Below are 14,565 nucleotides of genomic sequence, written 5' to 3' on the forward strand. Positions count from 1 at the left end.
TCTTTTAGTTTTTCATGTGGGACAACTCTCATTTGAGTTTAACTTCCTCTTAACAACTATCATAGATAAAATATTCTTCATTGATAATCAAAGATATTAAGATCAAAGTTATACGTGAATCGTACAAGTTAAAGTGGAACAAAGGGGGGAAAATGTTAGTAGTCGTCTTCTTTCCAACCTTTCTCCACCACTCTAATTGGCAGGGATATAGGAATCAGGAAATCTAATCACAATCTTTTTCTGCTATAGAACATATGATACTCCTAATTTTTTCGAATATTCCTAAATAGTATATGTGATTAATATTTTTAGACGGTGGAGTATATTAAATTAAATACATATATCCGCAAATCCCAGCTATTGAGTTGTACCAGATGAAGTATACTGTATATTTTTCCTAATCCTTAAGCATCTGTTCTGCCCAACTTATTTTCAGTTTAGTTCAGTTACAATCAGTTTAATTCAGTTTAGTTGTTTTATGTCGGAGAGAACAAGTCCCAAGTACATAGCGGCCTAATTTAAGTAAAATAAGTATAACAATGCAAGTTACAACTGTGAAAGAGCAATCTGAAGTTCTGAACATATTTATACTTGAAAACCTTGATTTTCAACTAATAACACCATAATATATCCCAAAAAAAAACTTGTCTTATATACTAAAGTTTAAACCTTAAGGTAAACTATAGCAAATAACAAGTTAACTTTGATTTCCTGAAGTAAAAAACACTGTACAAAAACCTTCCAATCTTCCACTGCAGAAAATTAACTACTACTATTGTAACCAAAAAAAAACTACTCTTGAATTGCAGAAAACTCTTCTTCTCTCAACAACCTTTGTTGCTTTGCAATGAAATTCTCTATAGTCTTCTGAAACTCTTCATTGCTCATATGATCTTCAGGGTAACTATGACCTTCCTTTGCATCTTTACTACACTGATCTGAACCTTTTAGGCTCTTAATCTCTGTGTTCGACCTTCGTAAACCGGAGTAATTCTTATCAGTTTTCTCTCGTTTTATCTTCTCAGACTTGCTCCTTTGATATATCTTTATAACTTGGTGTTCTGGTGTAGAAAATATCATAGCCATAATCGCGCTTTCCTCTGTTTTTTCCTGTTTTTTAACACTATTCTTGTGCTGCATCTTAGTGTTTTTACGTTCATATGAACAAGTTTTTGGTGTTTTTGTGTTGGAATAATTGTTATTAAGATGTCCAGAGTTCACAAAAAGAGTGATCACAATTGCATTTCCTACAATGAACACGAATTTAGGACTAACTAGGTAGATTGATAAGTGTTGAATGTAATCACTTGAAAGCTTGATTATTGCTAAGGGTAATTGAAAAGATAGCCTAGAGATTACTGCAAGAATAAGCAAAATTTCGAAAACTCGAAAAAAGTTTGTGAGTTTCCTTAGTTGTTGGTACCTAAATTTGATTGCATTTGCTTTCTCAACTTTGATATGGTTGATGTTTAAACGATTCATTTGAAGAGAAATTAATCTGATAGAGGATAATAATAATAATCTTGTAAAAGAAGACTTTTTGAGGTATTTCGAAATTTGATCAAAGCATTGAAATTTGTTGGGTTGAGATTTGGTATATCAGAGGAGAAAATTGAAGTGTGAAGAAGAAAAGAGAAAAATGGTTGTGTTTGGCTGCTCAAAGGAGTGAGTTAAACAACTATATATAAAGGCAAAGATCTTAAAGTAAGTACACTAGTTTAAGTGTAATTTTTAGATTAATTATGTGAGTGTGGACTTGTGGTATTGGTATAAATAGAATAAGGAACATCTTTTCTCTTTTAAACTTTCTCTAAATCTCGTATCAATGATCTAGTAGATTATCTGCATTTTTAAATTTTAATGCAATCTCCACCAGAGGGTTTTTTTGGTAGTAAGAAACTTCCTTCTCTTTTCCCTATCTTGTTTCCCGCAAACTATTGAAAATAATACTACATTCGTTTCTTTTTAATCTGTATTATGTCCACTTTTTATTTCGGGTTGTTCCTTTTTACTAATAGTTACCCTATTACTTTATTATATAAGATAAAATGTCGTGTCAAATTCCCCACTTTTATCCTTCGTGTGGTCTCTTACCAAATAAATTAGCGCACTTAAAACATACAAGATGTGTGGACCTCTATTTATATACCAAATAAATAGAGAATCCATAAGACAAATGCATTATAAATGCATTTTTAATTGTGAATACATATATATTCTTAATATACTAAAACGACTCCAGTTGTCCATCTACCTCATTGTGGATACTTATATGGTAGTGCTCGTTTAGCTTTTCAATATATCTTGAAAAATAAAAAAAGTTCCCTTAAGTTTCAATAAGTTATAAAAATAGTAAGTTAAAACTTTTTTAAAAATGTAAGATGAAGTTCCTCGAAAGAGGGGAGATATTAGGAATTCCTCCTCACAAGAAGTAATATTGATGCTAGCAATGTTACACTGTCACCTACTGCTTAGTATAAGTTAAAATTACTCTTACACTATACATTACTTTCATTGCTAAATTCGATCTCAAAACCTTTTGAAATCGAGAGAGAGCTTTAACCACTAGACTATCTCTCACTCTCAGATCTCAATACAATTTTGAAATTAGATATAATCAAACTCTCAACCTGTTACGTACTTATGATGTTTAAAACTCTTCTTAGATAACCATGTCTGTTACTAAAAAGTCATTCGGTTCCCCTCAAATTTCACTAGAATTTGGATTTTCAAGAAAGTACAAAATAGGATAGTTGTTTGGTATGCAGAAAATAGGAAATTCATGGAAAATAGAATTTCCAAGGAAATGTAAATTCATATGAAGTGTAGACTTTTGACGATTAGAAATTCTTGTGTCTATTACAAATTCTTATGTTCAACCAAACACTCAAAGCCACTTTCCAAGATTGGAAAAAGAAATTTACTTCCGATGAAATAAGACTTCCCATAAGAATTAAGTTCCAACCGTAACCAACTAGTCGTGAGATATTTATGTACTTAGATTAACATGTTTGGCGCTGAAGTAGGTTAGAGGCAAATTGTCACATCCTAAGTTAGGCTTTTTGCCATTAAGCGATGACACGTAGTTGTAGAGAACATTATCATTGGCCATCCTTTTCTTCCTTCCTTACTAAGAAAAATGCCATGGAAATTAGCAGCCATAAATTTTAAAATCAAAATTTCCACTGTACTTGACAAATTTCACTTTAAATCTTTAATCATACCAATTACTTATGAACCCCACCATAAATAATAATGCAAGAACAACTTTAAGTCTTTATCTCCTAAACCAAAAAATATAAAGAAGTTTATGCAATATGTTTTGGGTCTTTTTTTATGCTTTATTTATATTGGACCCCTTCAAGTTTTACCGTTTTCTGTTGAACTTTCCGTTACTTTGAGACTAGACGGAGACATAAAATTGGTGGAGACATAAAATTGATTGGTTTTTATTGTCTCATGAAAAGACAGTGCAACATTTTGGCACTCATTTTTTTGCTCTTAGATTGAGTGTATATATGGAGTAGCATTGCTCAGTGATAAAGAGTTTGTGTGTCATAAGATTTCTATAAACACAAGTTTGTGAAAGCCAGTACTTTTAAGATCCTGTTTTTTAGACTGAATCGAAGTAAAACTGCGAGTAGAAAGTAATTGAATTGAATTTAACTGAACTGAAAATGTACCTAAAAAACAAGACCTAGGACACTTCTAGATAAAACTTCCTTATGCCTCCCTCCTTCGTAATTCCCTACTCTTAAGGGTTAGGGTCGCTAAAGAGTGAGGGTCTGTTCTCCCCAACTTATTTTCAGTTCAGTTCAGTTGTAATCAATTCAGTTCGGTTCAATTCAATTGATTCAATTCAGCTCCAATTATCATTTCTGTTAGTTATAATTTAATTTAATTCAATTCAATTCAGTTGTTTTATGTCAAATAGAACAGACCTGAATTGAGAAACCTGTGAGTAATCAGATTCAATTGGATCATTCATGTTATCTACATTAAATAAGGATAATAACTAAAAAGAGTATAATGATGTGATTTTATCCCCATGTATATCTTAGATGTAACTTTAAATTTATAGTTGACAATATTGTAGCATACAATATAATGACTACAAATCTGAAAATAATTACATATTACAAACTAAATGGTAGATATCAAATGTTTACATAATAAATCTTGGTGGGAAGCTCCACTTAATAGGGAAGTTTAAGTTATTTTCCTACAACATCAAATGTTTACATAATAAATCTTGGTGGGAAGCTCCACTTAATAGGGAAGTTTAAGTTATTTTTCAACGTTGTAGGAAGTGAAACTTAATTATGAGTTTTTTACTATTCCTGTATTTTTATCAATTAAACAATTTTATTGTTTTTCATTTCTCATATTTTATCAGTCAGTCAAACAAGTAATAAAATTACCCGTTATGAAAATATAAATATAATATTACATTCTTTTCTTAGACGAAGCTGACTGTATTTGTTCTTTTAAAGAATAACTTTTAGTTATGACACTGGAAAATTAGATTGAAAAAAAGCTTTGTATCATATATAGTAATTAGTAAAATAAGAGACTTTTTCTTTGTAACTACAGCTAGATAGTAGAATCTTAACATGTTTCGTTGATTTGACACTTCTTTCTGAGGAGAATATAATGAGGTTAAGTCGTTAAAGTAGATAATCAAAAAATTCACCTGAAAGGATGAATATGATTTGTGAGAAAATGGTAAGACCCCAGTAAGGACAAAAACTCTTGGTGTTTCATCGTGAGAGGTTAAAAATGGTATTTCACATGTAACAAAGTAAAAGTTGTTATATTAAAGGAGGTATTAGTGATATCAAAGTTCAAAGTTAATACCAAATTACTGTACCAAAGGAGGTATAGTGATACCAAAGTTCAAAATTATACCAAAGTAAGCATAATTGGTACAAAAACTCAAAGTTTATACCAAAGTCCAGTGTCTGTTTTTTGTATCTTTGCGCGAAATGTCAAGTGTGTTCCTGTGAGAGGTCATTTTAACTCTCACGATGAGACGTCTATCCAAACTCTAGTAAAGATGAGGATCTAGACATTCTTTTATTAGCTAGTTGCTTAGGCTAAAGATCAGTAACGGCAATAGAAAGGCAGCAGAGAGCTTCTAGAGTTATGAGTTTCTATCATTTACCTTTACTTTGTTTGTTATGGTCTATGGTTATCTAGCCAATTAAAGATGCATGGGTCTATACGTAACTTGAGTTAGGAATCTTATCCTGTGTTCTTTTCACCCCAATATTCATAAACTTTGTAGAAACTCGGATGATTGAAGCTTTTGTAAATCTTTGGATTATTGAAACAAGTTATTTGGAAATGACTATATATTACTTGATCATCCATTCTTCAAAATCTTTAACCTTTTTCGTAAATCTATATTATGTGAGTAGGTTATAATAATACTCCTTGTATCGTTTAAATTTGTTCCATTGTTAATTTACTTTTTACATGCATTTTGAGTATAATTATAAAGTGAATACAAAAAAAAAGAGGGATGTTTGTGATGATTTTTCAATCTTTTCTACTAGGTAATCTAGTAACCTTCTGCATGAAGATAATTAATTCGGTCGTTGTGATCGGACTCTATTATGGATTTCTGACCACATTCTTCACGGGGCCCTCTTATCTCTTCCTTCTTCGAGCTCAGGTTATAGAAGAAGGAGAAGTCAATTTACACCATCAAACTAATTAACTAAACATTTGGATGAAGCTTTATTATCCTCATATAAATCAATGGATTTGGCAGACAAATTTGGTGAATGATTGAAACTTTTGGAGCATATGTATGTATCTCTGCATAAAGTAATCCTAGCCAACAATTCCTAGCTATGTCTTAGTCACTAATTTAGTTTATCTGACAATGACTTATGGCCAATATGCTATCTAAAGGAACAAGGCACTATAGGATATTAGGATAATTATACTAAATGCTCTCAATTTCTCAACATGCATGTGTGCTTGATTCTATATTTCCTTAATTATGGAGGAAAAAAGTGGTAACTCAATTATTTTGATTCTAACACGCATTGTTGATTCAAAAGGAACAATGTTTTGGCTAACACAAAGTTCGTTCCCACAACTTTTTTTTTGTTTACAGGAAAATGTTAGAAAGAGATCAAGTGGTACAAGAAAAGTATTTGGCAAATTGTAATGATTTTGGAGTTAATGAAAAGTAATAGAATTATTAATAAAAGTTCGTGTTAATTTTTCTCAAATTATTGTAATTTCGGTACCATATATTCTTCATTTTATATTTCTATAATAAATTTGACTATTACAAAATTTGAAAATGAGTTAGTTAATAAAAAATTTACTCCTATCTTATAGTAGTAGTTTAACTTTTCTCTTTATTTTCATCCGCTCCAAAATAATTTGAGCTATTCAATTTTCTTATGTGGTTCTACCATTCTCATTATTAATTTAATATGTCATACTAGATCTACCAGTGCATTTGCGTATGATATCCCATTAAAATAAGAGAAAAATTATATTGTTAAGTTCTATTACAAGAGGTAGTATTTTTTAGCTCAAGTACATAATAATACAGAATAATCTAAATTATGACTAATTATCTTATAATGATCCCAACTATCCATTATTGCATAATAATATCAACTATTAGACGTATCTTCTCAAAATAATCCATTGATCTAAAAAAAGCCGATTTTAAAAAATAATGTATCAAACTCTAGTTGAGTAGTTGGCTAAACAGAGGGAGGCATTGTAAGAAGTAGTGAGCGAGAAACTGGATTCAATGTGTTATTGGACACTTGAAATTATTTTGAAAAGGCCATCTCCATATGTGTGATTTTTTTAAAATAATACATAATTAAGATTATTCCTTCCATATTTTAGATTATTCTTGTAAAAAAATTATTTTAATTAAACTTTTTCCCTATCCTGTCCCATATTAATTTTGCTATGATTTAGTAGTACATGGTTATTTTTATGGAATATTAGTCCATGATATTGAGTACGTAACAATATCCTCCTACTTTAAAAGTGGAATTTGTCACGTCGGATAATACCATAATGCATCAGATCCACGTAAAGTTCTCATGCAATGGCAGTCTTAGTAATCCACTGCATTTTCCAACTCATATGCTGATTCTATATTAACTTAGAATATATCCTGCTGTTCCATCATTAACTTGTGCTACTGTACTATATACTACCTCCGTTTTTTTTTAATTGTTACACTTACACTTTTCACGCATGCCGATGCACTACTTTGAGCCTTTACATCTCTAATTTTGTATTTGTAAAAAATATAAAAACTACATATTAATAAAATACATACTAATACGAATCTAACAAGATCCCACATGACTATGTTTTTATTCACGTATAAATCACAAACGAGGGTCAAAGTGCAATTTGTGAATAGTGTAAAATGTCAAAGTGTAACAATTAAAAAGAAACGGAGGTAGTATAATGCATAAAGGGCATATTATATCAAGGTTCAAGGATGTTTAAGCCTAGTGATTAAGATTGATCGAGGTGCTGTGAAGTGTGAACGATAGGTCAAAAGTTCGAATTCCCCCTCCATTTCTCTGTACTTTACTACCTTCGTGACTCATATGAATAAAAAAAATAAAGGGCATATTATGAAATTAAATATATCTTCTTACAATTTTATTTTTCAAAGAATCGGTTTATTAAAGTAAAGTATTCTTATAGATCAGAATAGAGGTGCACCGTTTCGATTGCATCCTTGTAATCAAAATTGAAGATTAATTAACAATGGTTAAAGCTAAGGAAATATATAACAAAATTAAAAGATTCATGTACAACTAGGCCATGTTGATGAACTTATATACTATAAGTTATTGATAGAAAAAAAGTTATTGATATGTGCATGTACATTTAGACTTAGACCGAGAGTGAGGGATAGCGTACTGGTTAGAACTTCTCTAATGGTTTCAGGAGGTCCTGAGATCGATTCTCACCCTTGTTAAGTTGGAATCTCCTTTATTCCGATCCCCCAATTTGTCAAGGTTGCATGCGCAATTATAATAGCATTTTGTACGTAGAATTATCACATATTGTATATACATATATACATTGAGATAAAATCTAGTTGGATATAGTTGTAATATGCATATACAAAAAAGACAATTAGATGAACATTTTGAATACGCGCATGTAATATCTATTCTGCTTATTGACGTGTATATCGAATGTGACCACATTATATATTCTTAAAGTGATAACAAAGTTGCATGTACAAGTAAAATGAATGATCTCTATATATAAGGCAACATATGGGGATACCAAAAAAATAGAAAAAGAAAAAAAAATAGGAAGATAAGTAACTGATTTATTTTGAATGAGAAGAGGGGAAAAAATAGGATATTTAAACTAACCTTTTTTTCTAAAAAAAGTGTAAAGACAGTTATTCTACCCAATTAATTTCATTTTCTACTTCATATGCTATCACGCTATTGCACGCATTGCGTGCATGTAAGGCTAGTTTTATATTAATCACACTGTATGTCTGTATTGGATGTACTCTAGTGACGATTAGTGTTTAATCTCGGTTCATATACTATAAGTCTCTTTATTATTTAAACATAAATATAAATATAAATCTTATATATACTAAAATTAATAAAGGGTTTGGTCCTGTTATTTAAGGAATAATCATATAAAAGTTGGGGATTTTATACAATACCTAGAAAATTATTCCAATTAAGATTGATGATAAATTATAAGAATTCGGGACATATTATGTTGTTCAGCCATTTAGTTCTATTTGACTATTTGTACTATAATTATGTACAAGAGCAAATGTCATCATGGAGAAATGTATCCTCTTACAGAGCAGCCTAGCAACTTACTATCATTGTTATGCATTTCTCTTATAAACTTGTGTTATCTTATTTAGGGGGCGTTTGGTCCACAGAGGAGAAAGGGTAAGGGTTTAAGAAACGAAAACAAGAAGATGGAAAGGTAAATCCTTAGATTTACTATGTTGTTTGTTTCAAGATATCTAAGGAAAATCTTAATATATCACCACCTCTCCACCTCCACCACCACCACCACACTTTTGCTTCAAAATAAAATCACTTTGCTGCCACCCCCGCCCCTTCTTTTAAGGAGTAAAGGATCGATCTTAGCCCTTTACTTCATTGATAATAAAGACTAGAACCTGTTTCGAGATGATCATATAATCCGAAACCAATTTTTTTCAAGAGGTTGAAACCTTTCGTAGTTCAAGTCGGCCTGATTTCACACGTCAAATACTTTGGAAGTGCGAAAAATCCTTTCTTTAAAGATGTCTTTAGTAGGAATTGAACCCCTAACTTTAAAGTTATCATACTATGCTGTCACATGACTTTAAAGCAACGCTTGCACCATCCAGAGCCCAATACACATGCCCAACGTCTGCGCCCACGATTCCATAAATGGCCCATGAATCGAAAAAATACTAATATGAGCCGAAATTAAATTAATTGAGAAACTAGTTCCTCAATCCAGTAGAGCTTTAAAGTGTAAGTTCGATTAGCAGTTTTGTATTTGACGTAATCTAATATAAACCAGACATAATCCAATCCAATTTATATTAGACGTAATTCCCCGTGCTTAACAATTTGCCAAGTAGAGAGCAAATTTAAGCTCTATCAAAAGACAATCAATCATAATTCTTCATACTTTAAAACAACAGTGTCACAGGTTCGATTGAGCACTATCAAAAGGATGTCTTGGCCTAGTGGTTAAGATTGAAGTGTTTTTTAACGATAGGTCATAGGTTTGAATCCCTCATCCCTTTCTTTGTAATACTTTTGTGGCTCATATAAATAAATAAAAAACGGTGTCAAATTTTCATATTTATATAGTGATGCTAACGGCATAAACCAATAGGTTATTTCGTGGTCATCCACATTATTTGTCGGTAAGTCGTGTCATTTCAATATACAAGTAATTATATTTCTAAAAGCACAATTAAAGATAGTCATGAATTCATGATTAAAAATGTGCATCAATATGTCAAGAAAAAAAAAAAAGCAACAGAATTGGACAACGTGCTAAAAGAAAATTGAATGGACACAAAATAAGATGTATGTGATTGGAAATTTCACTTCATGCTCCATAAGCCCAAAAGGATGAATTGACCCAATACTAGGCCAAACCATGGTAAAAAAAAGTCCATCAACATCAATCTTTATAGATTAGAAAACCATACAAAAACGTAAACATACCAAATTAAATTTTGATGTTTATTGCTTTTATTGCTAAGTCGAATATGTCATGCATGGGCTTTTACTGCTGGAAAGATGTGTATGTTTTTTCTTTGGTCCATTAGAAGTTGCGCCCGACTGCCCCCTAAAAGATCCGTATAAATTCACGTAGAAACCTTAGCATTGTAAAAACATATACTATAAAGAGAATAAATAAATTATGTGTTGTGAGATGAACTTTGTCTACTACTCTATTAAGTAAGTTTATTACCCACTATCGCTAAAATTTGATATGTTGTCGAATCTAACTCAATATTTGACAATTGATTTATTAAAAAAATCTACTAGTGGTAGGTAACTCGTTTAATAAATAGATTTAGGTCCTATTTGGTAAAGAAAGTTTTGGGACAAAATTAGATGTTTGAACACATATTAGAGAATTTGAACAGTCAATATCCTAATGTGGGTGTTTGGTAAAGAAAGTTTTGGGACAAAATTAGATGTTTGAACACATATTAGAGAATTTGAACAGTCAATATCCTAATGTGGGTGTTTGGTAAAGAAAGGTTTGAGATAGGAGCTTAAAGCTCTTTTTGAAAAAGTTGGGAGGAAGAACTTTGGGATATTAGAGGTTTGGGAATTAGTGATACATTTATGTCCTAAAGCTCTTTAATATTACTACACTTACCGAAGGTTTTAATTTGATTTTTCTTATTCTTGTAATTTTCTTTGTTAATCTTGCATAATTCTTATATATTATTTTTCTTGTATGTCTTATTCTCAATATATACAATACATATATATTTTTTTCTAAACAATAAATGGTACAATAATGAATTATGTCCATATTCTTATTAAATATATTTGCAAATTATCTACTCATAAGTTTAAATATATATATATATATATAAATTAATAATGATGAATATTGAATTTAATAGACGCGGTTAAAATTATTATTTATTACTATACCAAGTTTATTTTATAAACCACCAAAAATACAAAAGTGAAAAATATGTCTATATCCTTATTAGACATTAGAGAGAATCTTCTCGATTTTTTTCAATTTATAAGAAAAAACTAGTTTTTTTCCCGGGCGATGCACCGAGTCAGTTACAATAAATAGATATGTTACTTCACCCGTTTCAATTTAGTTGTAACACTTTTAAAATCACGGACTCCTAAATAATTTTTGGAGAGGAAAGAGATAGAGAAAGAAAATAAAAAGGTCCCATGTGCTAGGAGAGAGATATAGACAAGTAATTACCCAAAATGAAAGTGTCACAACTAAATTGAAACTTCCTAAAATAGATAGTATCACAACTAATTTGAAACGGAGGAAGTATTAGTTTTAAATTTCATAATTTATCTTGCTACTTTTCGTATATTTTGTCGATTAAGAAATTGAAAATTTCATGTTACGACGTGATAAGTTAAAAAAATTTTGAGAGGTTTGAGTTTGAAAACAATATCTTAGAAAAAATTATGATAGGAGAATATGACATCAATAAGGTTCGATCCCGATACCTCAAGTACATTATATACTAAAGTTCTAACCACTATGCTAAGTTGTATTTAGTTGTAACAGCCCACTCTTCTGAGCTGCTAGCGGACACACACTCAACATCCATAAACAAGAATTAACTCTTAAATAAATTACTTCGCAGCGGAAAAATATCCTTAAATACACCAATAACTGAACTAAAATTCCCAAATATTATACAACGAAATATCATAAACTATTCTCCAATCAACTAACTAGATACAAGCTCAATCCTTAATCTAGGACGACATCATAATCTTGCTTCACTTCAATTCTCGAGCTCTTGATACCAAACCTGCAAATTCAGGGAGAAAATACAAAACAAACACAATTCCAAAATGAGTGGAAAACTCGTAACCTTTACTTCAGCCCGTTATAAACATTTTATTTCTCAAATCATTTTCAATTCGTTACAACGCTGGCATAGCTCACTCTCTTAAACAAACGGTGGCAAGTACAAGCTTTGGACAAAGGACAAACACTGCCTCCAAGGTTCGTTATGGAGCCCAGCAATACTACCCCCGAGGTTCGTTATGGAGCGTAGCAGACCGTATCAGGTCAAAAGAGTAACCATCCTCCACCCATACCTTGCCCACTTTCTATTTTCAGTTCATAAACTAAGCCAGCAAAACGGTTTTCGTATTCATATTCAATCAATATTTCATCATCACATTCATATCTATGGCCATAGTACGAACTTATTTATCGAAAACATAACACAAATATTCACACACACACACACAAGGGAATGAGTAAATGATTTTACTGAACGTAAAAGTTACCTCATACGCGATCCATTCCGTAGCTCCGACATATAAAGACTTTGAGAATTCCACAACTCCAACTCTCTTGAACTCCTAACAATCCTTAACCTCAATAACAAATATAACTAATTACAAAAACCATTATCACAAAATCTCAATAAAAGAAACTAATCTAATCTAATCAACCTTTCTTAAAACAACGTACTACACCGATCAAACTAAATCCCGAAATAAAATCTAATGAAATCCATTTTATAACTCTTAAACTTAACATCCAACACACGACTCCAATAACTACAACAACAACAACCATACGACTACTATATAATATCCTTGAATAGGAAACCACACAAAACTACTTCTAAAAGACATCATCTTAACTTTCAGATTTACCTACAAACTTACCCATCACTTAAAACTAATAAACCACCACAATAACAGAACAACAATAATGCAACACTTCACCACGACCACCACACAACTCCACAACAACAATAATAACAACAGCACCGCAACAGCAATAACAACACCACCGCAACAACAACATCCCAATAACAACAACAAACAACAGAGCAACAACAACAATAACTACCCCAACAACATAACAACAGCATCAACAATTCAAGAACAAAACTACCAACAACAACTCAACAATAACCACCACAACATCACCACCACAACATCAACAAATAACAAACAGCAGCAACGAAAGGAAAGACTTAGAAATGCTTACAGTAGCAGCACCGACCAACCGCAAGCAACAACGGCAGTACCGATCAACCGCAAGCAACAACAACAGCACCGCGGTGGCACGCGAGCAGCGCCGCGATAGCAGGACACGAACAGAGGAGAAAGATGTGAGCAGGGAGACACGCAGCTCCGGCGAAGGAGGCGGCGAAGAGCATCAATAACAACAACGACAAAATAGAGGAGAGAGAGAAAATGAGAATAGTAACGTCGCTGGCTCGCGGCGGCGAGACGAGTCGAGGCTCCGACGAGCTTGGGTTCCGACGAGAACACAAGGAGAGAGAACTGGGTTTTGGGGTTGGGGTTTTGGGAGTAGAAGACACGGGAGAGAGAGGAGGGGTTTAAGGAATTTGGGTTTACCAATTTTTGACCGACAATAGGGGGGGTTGGGTTTATCTTCCAAAAATAACCAACTATGATAAATGAAATGGAAAATCGACTTTGGCTTTAAATTCTGGCAAATACCACTCAATTAATTTCACACAAAAATATTAAATAATAATAATAGTCTCATAAAATTAAATAAATAAATATATTATAACACATGTCATACTCCAACTCAGAAATAATTAAAGTATCCGAAACATAGGCTATTACATTAGTGTTATTATCATAAAGTATTATATTAATAAATGAAATTTTTTCTTACCCAGGACATAGCCCGAACCTAATAACTAGTTCTCTTGTAAGAGTTGTGCATACTTGTTTAAGTCTTTTTAGTTAATTATAATTATTACAAGACTTCATCATATTTTATTTGAAACATTAAACAACAAAGTCATAGTGTATTGATGGTTAAGCTCTTACTTTTCATTTCAAAGGTCATGTGTTCGATACCTTACATTTACACATTTTTTTAAGTGAGGAGTACACGTAAACATAAACACATTTGCATTAGAAATTTGAGGAGAGTGCCACGTGGCATACAAGCTTTATTTTGCATGCCTTTTAATATATTTGTATAAATATAGTCATGTGGGATAAAAGACATTTACGCTCAAAGACGTGTATTGAGAGATGTGCACAGGAAAGTGAGAAAAAAGAAAAACAAAAGGGGGTACCAATCAACTATAATCTACTTAAAAAACACCTTTATAAAAACAACAAATACAATCAGCTAATAAAACCAGCTACTCCCTCCGTCCCAAAATATAGTTCCCATTTCTTTTTGCACAGTCTCAAAGACGTATCTTTGACCTATTATATCTTCTATTTCGTATTAGTAAAAAATATAAAAAACTGATATTATGAATCTACACGTTGAGACGAATCCAACAAGACCCCACATGAATATGTTTTC

At 31.7% G+C, this 14,565-nt stretch overlaps 1 long non-coding RNA gene across 1 annotated transcript; it reads right to left on the bottom strand.

Annotated features, from left to right (window-relative positions):
- Positions 1 to 11,841: 11,841 nt before the first annotated feature.
- LOC125493439 (uncharacterized) lies at positions 11,842 to 13,687 on the bottom strand. Its single transcript, XR_007269998.2, has 2 exons — positions 12,537 to 13,687; positions 11,842 to 12,049 (listed from the first exon to the last, which is right to left on the bottom strand). It is a non-coding gene; the product is annotated as an uncharacterized LOC125493439 (long non-coding RNA).
- Between the last annotated feature and the right edge of the window lie 878 nt (positions 13,688 to 14,565).

The sequence above is a fragment of the Beta vulgaris genome, chromosome 9, assembly GCF_026745355.1.
Source record: "Beta vulgaris subsp. vulgaris cultivar EL10 chromosome 9, EL10.2, whole genome shotgun sequence".
Taxonomy (NCBI): domain Eukaryota; kingdom Viridiplantae; phylum Streptophyta; class Magnoliopsida; order Caryophyllales; family Amaranthaceae; genus Beta; species Beta vulgaris.